Source organism: Nyctibius grandis, chromosome 2 (genome assembly GCF_013368605.1).
Source record: "Nyctibius grandis isolate bNycGra1 chromosome 2, bNycGra1.pri, whole genome shotgun sequence".
Lineage (NCBI taxonomy): Eukaryota > Metazoa > Chordata > Aves > Nyctibiiformes > Nyctibiidae > Nyctibius > Nyctibius grandis.
This window is the reverse complement of record NC_090659.1, coordinates 2,760,296-2,774,203: the sequence shown is the minus strand read 5'-3', so window position 1 is coordinate 2,774,203 and position 13,908 is coordinate 2,760,296. Positions and strand designations below refer to the sequence as shown.

The window sequence follows — 13,908 nt, the reverse complement described above, 5'->3', positions numbered from 1 at the left end:
GAGCAATCTGCGGACGTTCGTATTTTGGAGCCTGGCTCTCGGCTCGGCTTTTCCTTGGACATAGTGTGAAACGTTTGGACTTTTGCGTAGGTAAAGAAGCCCGGAGCCCCATGGTTGTTGGGGCTGTGAAAGGGCTGATACGGGATGACTGCAGCCAGCTATAGCTTTTAAGGCCTGCCCCTTTGTTGTGGGAGCAATCTGCGGACGGTCGCATTTTGGAGCCTGGCTCTCGGATAGGATTTTTCTTGGACATAGTCTTAAACGTTTGGACTTTTGGGAAGGCAAACAAGCACGGAGCCCCATGGTTGTTGGGGCTGTGAAAGGGCTGATATGGGACGATTGCAGCCAGCAATATCTTTTAACGTCTGCACCTTTGTTTTGGGAGCAATCTGCGGACGGTCGCATTTTGGAGCCTGGCTCTTGGCTCCGCTTTTTCTTGGACAGAGTGTGAAATGTTTGGACATTTGGGTAGTAAACAAGCCCGAAGCCTCATGGTTGTTGGGGCTGTGAAAGGGCTGACATAGGAGTATTGCAGCCAGGAATTCCCCACTCTCACTGCAGTGAACCTGGGGTGGAGCAGAAGCTATGGTTTGGTATTCATGCATATCAAGTTCATCGTGAAATCTCTAGTGGTGTCGCTGGCTTAGGCCTCGTTCTCTCTGACCTTAAATATTGACCGTCTGCAGTGGGACCCCTTCCCCGGCATAGTATGGCTTTTAGACTCATCTTTACAAGGCTGCCTAGAAAGGAACAGGCTCAAGAAATTAAAGTGCTGATACTTGTATTTCAACAAGGGGCTTACCACAACTCAAAGAAATTAAGGGAGTGGGAGGAAGACACCAGTGAAGTACACAGGGCTACTTCCATGTTTAATGATGGCCATATGTGAAGCACTAGTGGTGCCACACTTAAATGTCAGAAAAGTTGTAAGGCCATGTCAAAAGGCCCACAATCCACATCCTAATGCAGCTGAAGGGAATGTGAGCCTCTGAGTAACAAATGTGTTAGACTAGGTGCTCTCTCTCTTTTCCTCTCTTTCTACATAGGTATGTATATCATGGTATGTAGGTATGGTTTTTATGCATATCTCACATCCTGGCATTGACCAACTGAAAATGTAGACTCGTAAGAAATAACTTCACTCTTTGATAACAGAATTTCTTTTAATGTTTTGTCTTAGTAGGAAGCAAAACCCAGACGGGCTAGCAAATATTAAGACAAAGATGTTATTTTAACCTAATAACAGATGCAGTCTCTTTTTCCAATTATAACCATGAGGACACAATTTATTCTACTCTTCCAAACACGTTTTCATAACAGTAATGTGCTTTATAACTTTGGCATTTTATTGCCAGTACTCTGGGTATTTATCATTTTCGAGACAAAAGGCAGTCAGAAGGCCTGCATACAAACTTTTAAATTTATCTGCATGATGTTTATTGGGGAAGAGCTGTACGATATATATGGAACTTTTGTTGCTTTTTTCTCTATCGTGAAATACAAACATACAGGAATCCAGTTAACTCTTGGTTACACATCCATGCCTTAACTGTGATGGCAAAAGTGACATCTGAATTTTTTAACTGAAAATATTAAATAATTATATTAAGATCATAGTAATCTTTATTTTTAACATTCAACAAATGCCAAATTCAGTAAAAGTTGATTGCAATGTGAGTGAGGCTACCTTGGTATAAAAAGAAAAATCTCCAAGGATTAGTGTACCTGATTAAATAAAAGATTGAACTGAGTAAACCGAGACTGGAAACAATGAAAGAGATGAGAATACAAAAAGAGCATGCTGAATGAGAGTAAATTATGCAACCACTGTCTTCAGCAGAGAAGCCTATTTTTAAGTTTACCAGAGCTAAAAGCATACACCTCACACACCAGAGACTGATGCTTTATATTTGCAAGTAGTTCTCTTTATGCCTCCATCACTTTAATCTAACTTTCAGGCAAATAAGCTAACCTTCTTGTATTTTATCTCTTAGATCTGTAAATTAAGGGCATCATACTTTGACCACCTTTATTGTCCTTACAAAGGACAGAATAAACTTACAGAAGTACAAGGTTATTTATCTCAGCAGAAGCCCTGCTAATTAGAGAGCTACTAACTGACTAACATTCATGCCCTCTACCTTATGGGTGTACTTGTTTTACTGCTCCAACTAATAAGTTTCACCCATGAAGGCATATTATCAAAAGTATTGAAATTAGCTACATGCTACAAAGCTAAAATCGTTACATAATGAATTTGAAAGGACAAGGTAATACCCAATGACACTATACACTGGTCTAACTGGTCAGCTGAAAAAGGACATCCTGTGCTTTTCAGTTTGTACCATACACAATGATTGATGATACACAACTTACACTGATTTCCTGTTGAATCACTTCCAAACTTTTACTTTCTTTTTCAAATTATTTAACTTGCTCCTCTTATTGTTAAATTAACATACATCTTCCACTAGTATAGAATAAATACCTTTCCAACTATTCATTTCTCTAAGGCAACAAAGTGCCAAAAAAATCCTGAACTCTCCCCACCCTAGGGAGATGCCTCCAAGATTGTTAGATTAAGTGCATGGTATGTGGATTGAAGACTGGGTGAATTGCCCTAGCACAGTTGTTGTGATCAGTGGCACCAGCTGCAGGCCAGTCACTAGTGGCCTAGGCCAGGGGTCCATACTGGGGCCAATACTGTTTGGCATCTTCAGTAACAACTTGGACACTGGGATAAACTGCACCCTCGGCCAGTTCAGAGATGACACAAAACTGGGTGGAGTTGCTGATACACCAGAGGGTTGTGCTGCCATCCAGAGGGATCTTGCCAGGCTGGAGAATTCAGCTGAGAGGAGTCTTATGAGGGTCAAAGAGAAACGTGAAGTCTGGCACCTGGGGAGGAATAACACCCCAGGCACCAGTACATGCTATAAGTTGACCAGCTGGAAAAACAGTTCTGTAGAGGAGCACTTGGAGTCCTAGTGGACACCAAGTTGACCATGAACCAACAATGTGCCCTCACAGTAAAGGCAGCCAACAGCCTCCTGGCTGTATGAGGCAGAGCACTGCTAGCAAGTTGAGGAAGGTAAACCTTCCCCTCTGCTCAGCACTGGTGAGGCCACAACTGGAGCACTGGTCTCCCCAACACAAGTAAGTTGTGGGCTTACTGAAGTGAATCCAGCACAGGGCCTCAAAAATAACCAAGGGTCTGGAGCATCTCTCATATGATGAAAGGTTGAGAGAATTGCGATATTCAGCCTAGAGAAGAGAAGGCTCAGGGGAGATCTTATAAATAAATACTTTATATGGGAGTGAATGAAGAGGAGGGAGCCAGATTCTCTCTCATTGGTGCCCGGTGACAGCACGAGAGTCAATGGCAGAAACTGAAACACATGAAATTTCAGAACATAAGAAAACACTCACTTTTTGTGAAGGTGGTTAAGCACTGGAACAGGCTGCCCAAAGATGTTGTGGAGTCTCCATCTGTGGAGATATTCAAAGCCTGACTAGACACAGTCCTGGACAACCTGCTCGAGCAAAGGGGTTAGATTAGATGATCTCCAGATCTCTTTTCCAACCTAAATTATACTGTGAATTGAGCCTTAAGGGGTGGGGAAATCAAGTACAAGAATTACGAACAAGCAAGCAAATTAGGATTGGCAAAACTTTGAAGTGTTACCAAAAAAACTTATAAGTTTGAGCAGAACTTGGAAGTAGTTGAAATGACAAAGTTAATGTAATTAATCTGCAGCTAACATGCTTTATTTCTGAGTAATTAGACATAATTAGCAAAAGTACTTTTTAGAAGTGTGTATTGCACCCACATTTGTTTTTCCATTTATTATAATTTCTCAGACAAAATTAAAAATATTTTTCTGGGCATTTAAGTATTGTTCTGACCAAAGTCTACCACGGGATCAAAAAGTCAACTATTTTGAAATGATTTTTTCAAATTAGTTTCTCCCCTGTTGGAGAATCTGGGGATATGAAGTGCATAAAAATGCAAGTACGATTTAGGACAGGTCAGGCAGAAGATTCACTAGCTTTGATCATAGTGAGAACATTTGGACAGCATTTTTTTCTCTTCTCCCCTGTTTTCTGCCAAGTGATTGCAGAGACCCAGCCTATATACTGTTTCAGAAAAAAAAAAAAAAAGTGAGGAAAAATCATTTCAATGTTAAAGCCAGGTATCCAGCTCTGGGAAAGATGGACTCCTTAAGCAGCTTGCTAACTGCCACACTTCTAAGAGGTAATCAAACAGTAAAGTGACAGTATGGAGAGACGGCTCTTGGTGGAGCCTACGGGATATGGCATATGCAGTATCACTTCAGTGCAGAAGTGGGGAGTTGGAAACAATCAGAGACTGTTAGCTTTTAGTCAAAAGGAAAGTTCCTTTAGTTAGGATAAACCTCTTAGTCAGACCTTTCAAATATCACATATTAAAAATTTTACCACCACAATTCCAATCAACCAATAGAGTAATACAGGAGAGGGAAAAGCAGTACAGTGCAGGGAGTATATTACAGACACATAAGCTATGATTGATTCTTCCTCATGTGTCCCTAGCATATAAGTCCTCAGTTGCTTTATTTGCTTTAAATGACAGCTGTGCAGATGGATGCTTGTAAATAGTAATAAGGCTAGAAAGAAAATAGGGCTGAAGGAAGCATGCAGTGTTTATGATACAAGCGACAAAAACCACTTTGTTCTTTACAAGACAGAAGCAATTCAACCATCGTCTGAAGGGGCAGTTGCAGGTGGATGATAGAAATGAGATATCTGCTGATCAAGGAATAAATTAATTGAAAGGAAACAAGTCAAGATGCTCAGAGATAAAGGAAACAGTACCTGTGCTAGGCCAAAATGCCATGTTCTAGTTTATCATTCTGCCAGAAATGTATCTCCACAATATTTTTTCTAACAAAATGTGGGTTTGATTTGCTTTTGTGAAGTTTCTACAGCTCAACACACTAACCACTTTCCTTCCTTACATCTAACAAAGCAGCACATCAAGAAATCTATAGACGATCATTTTGGAAAGAAAAAAGGTTCTGTCATCTAGAATATAAATTTTTTATTTTGTTCCAGAAAAACTTGTTTGATCACATATGCGTCCAAAATTCAGATATTCAAATACATTTAAATATCTTTTTATTTAGTACTGTGTATCTTGCTATGGTCTATACCAAGAATCAAGCAAAGCTACTTCAACATACATTTTATTATCCAAAATATCCATTTAAGATTAGTCCATCTTCGGACTATTGATAAAAAAGGAATTTTACCCAGACCTTCTTTTGCAGTTTAGTGAAGAATAAATAAGACAAATTATGCTTGGACATAATGAAGCAGAGAAGCTTTTGTTAGTTCTGTTTGGGCAGAAATCAGAGTCTGACTAGTTCGCTTATCCTCAAGTACCAGTATACTGTATTACAAGACAGCGCATCTGCAGTTTTTCCAATCTTGCTGAACAATGATAGCAGTAAAACTGCAAATGAAGACAGTGTTTGAAGCATTCACCATCCTTTCAGTTGTGGCCCAAACATCTGAAACACTCAAATACTGGTGGATTTACCTCTAAAGATAACAAACCAGTGACAACATTGTCAGAACTTTATCCAAAGACAACTAGAAACAACTACAAACTTTGATTACAGGCATGCAGTGGTCTCCTACTTCTAAAGAGCAGAATAAAGAAATCTTCAATACATCTGGGCAGGTAACTAGAGCTGTGCAATCAACGTAAAATATAACAAAAGTACTTTTCCCCAGGCTTTTTTCGCAGTGTAAAAGAGCTTTATACAACCATCATATCCATTGGTATTCATCCCTTTCTCTTAAAAGACTTTAGAAATCCCTGTGTGTTTTCAACCAAACTTGGCAAAGACATTGCAAAGATTTCAAAGATGTTTAAAAAAGTAAAAACAGGCTGCAAGTAGAGGAAAGACTAAAATAAGTGCTCACAGAGAAGAAAGCTATAGCAGTAAATTCAATCTCATTACCAGGCACTACAGAATACGTGCAGGGGAGAGCCACAGCAAACCAAGCTCCATAAGTTCTACTGTTCATAAAGTTCAGTCTTTTTGTGATTGTATGAAAATTAGGAAAGAGTGGTGAAATTAGGTGGTCACCTGCTGGGAGCTAAAAAGCAACACCGTGCTCTTGTGCATCGCTTTCAATCTACAAAGTGGAGTTACTGAAGTGCTTTATTAGCTTGATAATGAAGACAAATGTAGTTACTCAATAATTAAAAACTACACAAGAAGGAAACTCCCCTAGAGAATCTGTCTGATATTTGACACAGAACAACTTCCATACGAATAATAAAGAAAATGCCATAAGTTAATTATTACAACGGTATGCAAGATTATCCCATTACACAAAAGGAAGCCTCCAAGAGATTTTGTGGAAGACACAAAATGAAGAATGAAAAAAATCTGTAACATGACTTAGCCTCTAATTGTATGCAGTTCCTAACATTCCCCCCAACTCTGGACAGGTGAACCACACACTGGGACTTGATCTGTACTAGAAAGTACGCCTTGTCAGAGCACACTGAAAACAGAAATCTCTGCCCATGTCCATGTAAAGGTGCTCTATGAGCACTCACAATAGTGATCAGTGGGCAGCTGCTACAGATACCCTTGCTTACTGGATGCTCCTTTCCTGAGTTTAAAAAAAAAAAAGTTTTAGTCAACCCTATAGGCCTCACCTACAGGCGATTTGCACTATCTTACATTTGGTCCAATACACAGACAAAATCTTCTTCCTCACAACAAATACAAGTTCTTTTGTGTCTCATTAGCAAGAAAAGTAGAACAAATATTATGAAGAAAGATTAGTAAAATTCACCCCCTATAGGAGTACTTTAGGGAATTCTGTTTATAATATGCATCACAAAAAAATATCATCTGTATACAGCTAAGTAAGGTTATCCAACAATACTTCCAAAAGAAACAGGTCATCAAAATATTGAAGCAGAAATCTACATTTATAAAAGACCATCAAAAGAAGCATACAAAGTGACAAAATGCCTGTTGCTGATGCTATTTTATATTCCTAATGAAAATAAACCAGCAGTACTTAGTAATAAGATCAAACAATCCAATGCACTTCAAGCTATTAGAGTGGGAAAAAAAGTTCATGAGAAACATTTTCTCCCTGAAACAGCAAGAAAACCCTTTTTATAATGTGTATGTTCAACTATCCAAAAGCATTTTAGAGTCCCGACATTCGTGGTCAAGTCAGGGAGAGAAAGTATATACAGGGGCAGAAAGGCCAATATTGCAATTTCCATGTAGGTTTTGAATTCAGGTATGAAGCCCATTCTTCATTGTGCTGTATAGTTTTCCATTGCTTTTGAACACAGGTTTTGGTGGAGTTTCCTCACCCCCGCCAACTACATCTTCAGGTTAATAATCTAAATATATATTTAGCCACCTAAATAATTAACTTTTTCAGAATTTGAATATGCTTAAAAGTTGTAAGAATTAAACTTTGAATTCCTCTACCACTCTTCTGGTTACTTAGCTTCCTCACATCTAAGGAAAAAAAAAAAAAAAAAAAAAAGATTTTTATGTAATGTTAATCCTTCATAAAATTTTGTAAACTTCATATAGATCTTAACCCACAGAACTAAAATGTTTCATTGAATAAATGATAACAATAAACTTTAAAATTTGACATGAAAGCAGAAGTGCATATTTTGAAAATTAATTAACCTTCTTAACATAAGCATACTAATAGAAACTATTTTTTAACATAACCTTTTTAATCACTAAACAAGCCTATATTCCATGACAGGAAGAAGTACTTCTCTCCAGGGGGTAACTATGTTTTAAAGCATAAACTTAGATGTATCTGTTTATACCATAGAATGGGAAAAAAATGATTTTCCAATATAGAATAAAAAAGTGAAATAAATATTTAAAATATTAAGGACCATAGAATACAATCTGAAATTAATATAGCAAGAAATACCAAACCCAGCCTCCAGGTGAAATCAGTCTTCTGAATGATTCAATGGCAGTTGAACTGGTGAAGCAGACAACTGGAACACCACAAGATGGAACAGGAAACGAAATTGCATGTGATGCTGAAGTGCCCAAAGTCTTAAATAAATATTTCCTAACTATTAACTTTGAGCTGGTTCATCCAAATCAATTTGAAAACTGCTCACTTTTTCAGATTTAAGAACCCTTCAAATTAAAATCCTTGAAGACTGATTCCCATTTAACATTCTGTAGCTATCCAGACAGTGATAAGATTACACTCAGCTGTAGGTGGGTGCACTGAAAGATGAGGTTTACAGTTGTGGCTGGGTATTAACCTGGTAATTTATTATGTCCCCAAAAGCAACAGGGTAAAGAAATATATCATGTACACTCGCACAGTGTATTACCACAACAATTTAAACAAATTATTTTATTTTAGAATAATTCAAAATTAAGGAGCACGTAATTATGACTCTATCTCCAACAAAACATCTACAGAGCATTTTTTCCACGCTTGTAGTTTTCCTTTCTCCTCTCTAAGCAAGAAAATTTCGAAGTTGTATCAGTGAATATTATTTTGCTGCTGCTTAAAGGTCAGAAGCTCCTAACTGACCTGACCATGCTAGGTCTCAGAAATGGTCTGGACTTTTCTTGGCCCAAGATGCCTTTAGCCTGTTTAGCTGTGATAACAACTACCTACCAATCAGGTAACTCTTGCTCAACTTTAGTTCAGTTTTGATTTGGTTTACAGTGATAACAGGCAGTTATTCTGTGTGGACTCCAGAAGAAAATGAAATGTGGAAAAATATACCTGCTGTGCATCAACATTTGTTGGTGCTTATGAGTAGTTTCTATAGTTACTGATTTTAAAAGAAAAGTTTTCTTAAGTTCTTCAGTGTTGAAAGGCTTCCCAATGCTTTTGTTCCTTTAACAATTGGACAGAAATAATGTGCTTTACACATTCCTTTGTCTCGTCTTACAATGATGAAATGGAAGATGTTTTTTTTGAGGTTGATGCATTTTCATCAGCTACTATCAAACAAAACAAGTATTTGACGCCAGTATATTTTTATTCAAAAAGGCACATAGGTGACTGGATTCACACTAAATCTTTTAGTAACACAGAACATGCAGAACAGCACTTGGAAATTTGGCCACAAGTTCATTTCTGAGGCACACAGCCAAACATGACATCCATCATGGTTTGCCTTTGGTTACCTACTCTTTCCTCCTCCTCCTCTCACTGGCAGTAAGACACGGGTAGGAAATCTTAAGCGTTCTGAAGCATTTGCTCCATTAGTAAGTTTTCCACTGCAGTATTTGCTCTTTAACACCTGAACTTCCTTGCTAGGATCATTTTTCTTTATATTTCTATATCTATCTATATATTTCTATTTCTACCTTTCTGAGCACCACTGAATTACATTCTTTCTGTTCTGATGCTATGACATGACCTGTTTAATACCTTAGTTTTGCAAGCTACCTGAGATAAGATACAGGCTAAAATACAAAATAAAAAAAAAATACAAGCAGAAGTACATGGTTTCACATTTAAACATACTTTTTTTACCTAACTTTTTTACAAGAGTAGAACACATGAAAAAATTAATTTAAACAAACAAAAAAAAACACAAAAAAAACAAAACCAGACCAATTACAAAGAATCCAAAGGCAAACGATTTGTCTTGTAGCAAGACATTAGCCTTACTAGTGTCACCAACGCAGTTTTGGCATCATTACTCTGAAACCTGCCTGCTGCAAGGGGTGCCCTTGCAGCATTTGTGTGCTGGGCATTCCCCTGCGCCGCTGGACAGCCACTCAAAGTGGCTTTTGGGGCACGTTAGATGGTACAAAAGTAGATCAGCATGTGTACAGCAAGTCCAGGAAGCCTCAGACTTCCCAGCTTCACTTCTCACACAGGGAAACCTGTGCTTGTACAGTTGCCTTGTTGCTCGTAACACCAGGTAAAAAGATGTACACAAGAGTGTAACTGTCTCACATGGCAGCAGCATAGGAGTACTGTTTTTGAACAATCAACTGTTGGCAGAAATCCCAGCTTGTTTCCTCAGGAAAGCAATACTTTCTTAGCAGTCTTTGAGGATTTACACACGCACACAAAAAAAAAAAAAAAGCACCAAAACAAACCCAAGCAAAACAGGCCACCTAACTCCAACGCTACCTGTCTCATTACTTTTATGATTTTACATATTTGCATGACTACAAAATGAAAAAGCCAGCTGTAAATGAAAGGTTTATTCCCTGTCATGGAGCAAACCAAGAAATGGAGCCTATCTTGCAATTCAAAGATAGGCCAGAAATTGAGGTTTTCCCAAAGTGTTCTCACAGAGAGGTAGCCTGGTAACCCCGCCTTAGATTTCCACCAGATGTAAAATAGCTTTGTTGTTGTCACAAGAGCATGGTACATACCGAAAAAAAGAGTACCGCAGGAAAAAAAAATAAGTTAAAAAAAAAAAATCAGTTTTATGAGTAAGTGCTAGGTAAAGTATAACACATATTAGCAGTTTTAGTCCATTTGCTGATAAATTAATAATAGAAGAAGGTTCAAACATTGAACAGCACACAGTACGGCAAAAGACCTCAATGCTTAGAAGTGGGGGAGAAAAAGCACAGAGATAATAAAGATCTTCACTATGGGAAACTGATGCTGGCAGGCAACAGTTTCATGCTTGTAAATTGCTTTGAATGGGCTGACAGCACAAGTCACATCACTTAAATAGCCTAGATGTGCACTTCATCTAGTGTGGGGTTACTGAGAAGCAGTGGCCTAGATACTTCATCTAGGAAGTCTTCTACTAAAAGCAGGTCTACCAGTTAACCAGAATGCCAGCTTAGGAGATCTGAGGCATGATTAAGACAAAGAATATTATTACTAGAAAGACTTCTGTTAATATTTTTCATTAGAAATAAGTGAGTGGGTTTAGTCATTATATAAATAAACTTACAGGTAAGGAAGAATTGATGGATTCATACTATGGTGGGAAAAAATTAGAGTGAACTTCATCCTCAATTGGGCAGCATTGCTTAAATCAAGCTGCTTTTCATAACAAAACCCTTATACTCGCAGGACATGACAGGAGCACCAGAGCACACCACCATCCCAGCAGGGTAGTCACGGTATGCTGGGAGTAGAGGTGGCACCAGCCCATAGGCATGCAGCCTGGAAACAGAGTTCCTAGCAATTTGTTTGTGATCCATTTGGAGCAGCAGCAGAAGCAATGAGCCACAGGATCTCTCTTATGTAGAGGAGGTCACTCATGCATGTTATCCTCACTTTCTGCATATTAATCCACCCTCACACAGCTTCTTTAATTCCAAGGAAGAGTTACTGAAAAAAACAACCAAATAAAACAACAACAACAACAAAAAAACCAACACAAGCTTAAAGTCTGCTTTAATGAATTCTCAGATCTGAAAACAGTCTGCAAGGTTTGCAAAAGCTCAAACTCCATGAGGTTTAAACCACTGCTGAAATCAATTAGCTTAATTTATGAAGCAGTGTTTAGCCAGTGTCCTAATTAAAGAGCAACTTCCTATAATCCCAGTAAAGAACAAAGCACAGCAGGTGCTATTAGGTCACCAGCCCATGCTTAAATATGTGCCTTCACAGCTTTTTCAGTTATGCTGATTTTTCAGAGGTCAGTTGAAAGTAAGGTAAAATGGCTATAGATTGAAAAAATAAATTTTTAGCATATTCACTGCCCAGAAAGCTTTAGACAGATACTGAAACTGTATCTAAAGAATTAAAATAATTTTAGAGGAAGAAGAAAAATTCACTATCCCCAAGCTTTTGTTTTCACCTCTATGGCTTTGGAGAGCCTAAAACAAGGCAAATAGGTTAAACTGTATCTTCTTAAAATAAAAATCCTCTTTAATAATTCCTACAGATACCCCTTATCAAAAGGATGATTTTACAACTAAAGAGGCAATTGTATAATTCAAAACAGTATTATTTAGTTTGATGTAAGAGCTAATGAAACATTCTTAAAGATGCTGAAGTGAAATTTTTACACAAAGTTAACCCCTCTCAGCTTCTCAGTTGGGCTCAGGGTTGATCTTAACTTCAAACCACTGCCTCCATGTTGCAGAGAAAGAATTAGATTTAGACTACTGAAATAAAAATTGGTGTAATCGATTCAATTCTAAAATTATAGCCAGATAATTATACTCATAATACTACGTAAAAACTGAAGCAGACATTATTTTGCCCTACTTTTGCCCTACCTACTTTCTTCATCAAGTTTATATTTCTTGGAGAACAAAGCAAATCCAGAGTTACTAAATACTAATCATGACATTGCTAATGTCATGTACTGGTTACCTTACTCAGAAAACTCTACCGGGGCAGACGATACTGCCATCTCTTTCCCCATCCCCCTCTCCGGTATTTTTGACAGATATTCAGACAATTGTTCAGTCCAGGCCTACAAAGGCTTGGTAATCTCTAGCCTGACTGGTTCCTTTTTACCTGAACTGCCAATAACCCAATATTCCCTTGAAGATAGAGTACCATTGTTCAAAATCCTCTCCCACTCCATTTTTTTTAAAACTACATATCTCCCAGTTATTTGAATAATTGGTATGAGGAAGACTCCATGAAGTTTTAGTAAGATCAATTGCATCAAATATCTTTTCTCTGTTAATGATTTCTAATTTTTCTTGGTATTTGCTGTAAGAGCAGTGCACTGTAACTCTGAACACCTGGAGTCTGCTGCTAGCTTTATCAACAGCCTCCTGGATGATCCTGGCCAGGTATCTTTATTTCTAGGCTTGCTTTCTTCATCAATTCTCTCTCAGTAAAATTCCCTAAGCACAATCCCTTTTAGCAGCACATCTAAAAGCCTCTCTCTTCCACTAGCTAGTATCCTACTTGAAAGGCTAATTCTCTTTCTACTAGATTTTACCAGCCTCAAACAGTCAAACAAATCTTTTGCATTGGAGCAATTACAATTACACAGGAGCATTACAATTCATGTTTGTTTTAGCAATACAGCACCAGTTTAAATGGAAAATTCTTCTCTTGTCTCCTTTCATAATTTTTATGGAGTTGAAGAATTGAAAAGGTTCCAAAGCACTGGTATTTACGACTGCAAAAGAAAACAGGGTTTGCTGTAGCAAAACCCACTGTTTCAACTATGACATTAGACTTGAAAAGGAATGGCTTCAGTTGAAGTATCTTTATTTTATATTTTGCTTCTTGAATGAATGCCTCAGCATTTTCTTTCATAGAGCTGTGAAAAGTAAATTCTTCCTCAGACCAGATTCAGAATAAAATACCATGCTCAGCTGCATTTGAAATAAAAGATACCACATATAGGACTTGAAAAAAGGAAGATTCACCCATAGCAGTTTTGGTGGATAAACAGCCTTAGGTTTCTTTTTTTTTTAAAAAAAAAAAAAAAAAAAAAGGCAGGCAAGTGTGGCATGGGTAGCCTGTTACACAATCATCAGTGGTAAAAATAGCAGGGACTAAACCACGAAGTTTCTTTGAAAAGTCCTGAGGAGCAGCAACAGTGCAGCTCTCAGAATAAACTAAGACACAGTACAATCACTGTATAAAACTAACAGCTACTGTTGTCTCCCACAGTTTTAGCAGGACTGCTTGGACCTCAGAAATAGAATTTCTACCAAAGCTGAGTTTTGTTTCCCTTATGTCTAAAGTATATAAGGGAAAAATCACTGCTTTTCACAAGGTCTCTCTGCCTTTTGGAGCCTATGGGGTGGACAGGGGTCAGTGTTCTTGAAATCATTATAGCTTTGACAAATTCTTTATCTCATCCAGAATAGTTTAAGCATCACTTCAGCAGGATATATTTGCCCACAGAAGTTGGACAAAGAGTGTAAAATTTGTTAATATAAATTGCTGTATAAAGCAGGGATAGAACAAAGT

The 13,908-nt window shown here is 37.8% G+C and overlaps 1 protein-coding gene across 5 annotated transcripts in view; it reads right to left on the bottom strand.

The window, feature by feature from the left end:
- Positions 1–1,251: 1,251 nt before the first annotated feature.
- Positions 1,252–13,908, bottom strand: part of NSUN3 (NOP2/Sun RNA methyltransferase 3) — a 165,068-nt gene continuing 152,411 nt past the window's right edge. For 2 of the 5 annotated variants that reach the window (XR_011047705.1, XR_011047707.1), the window contains 2 exons: positions 3,430–3,533; positions 1,252–2,898 (listed from right to left, as the gene is read on the bottom strand). The gene's annotated coding sequence lies outside the window, so the exon portion shown is untranslated. Of the gene's footprint in view, positions 2,899–3,429; positions 3,534–5,542; positions 5,584–13,908 lie in introns of those variants that run through there. The other 3 variants (XR_011047706.1, XR_011047710.1, XR_011047708.1) reach the window with 3 other exon arrangements.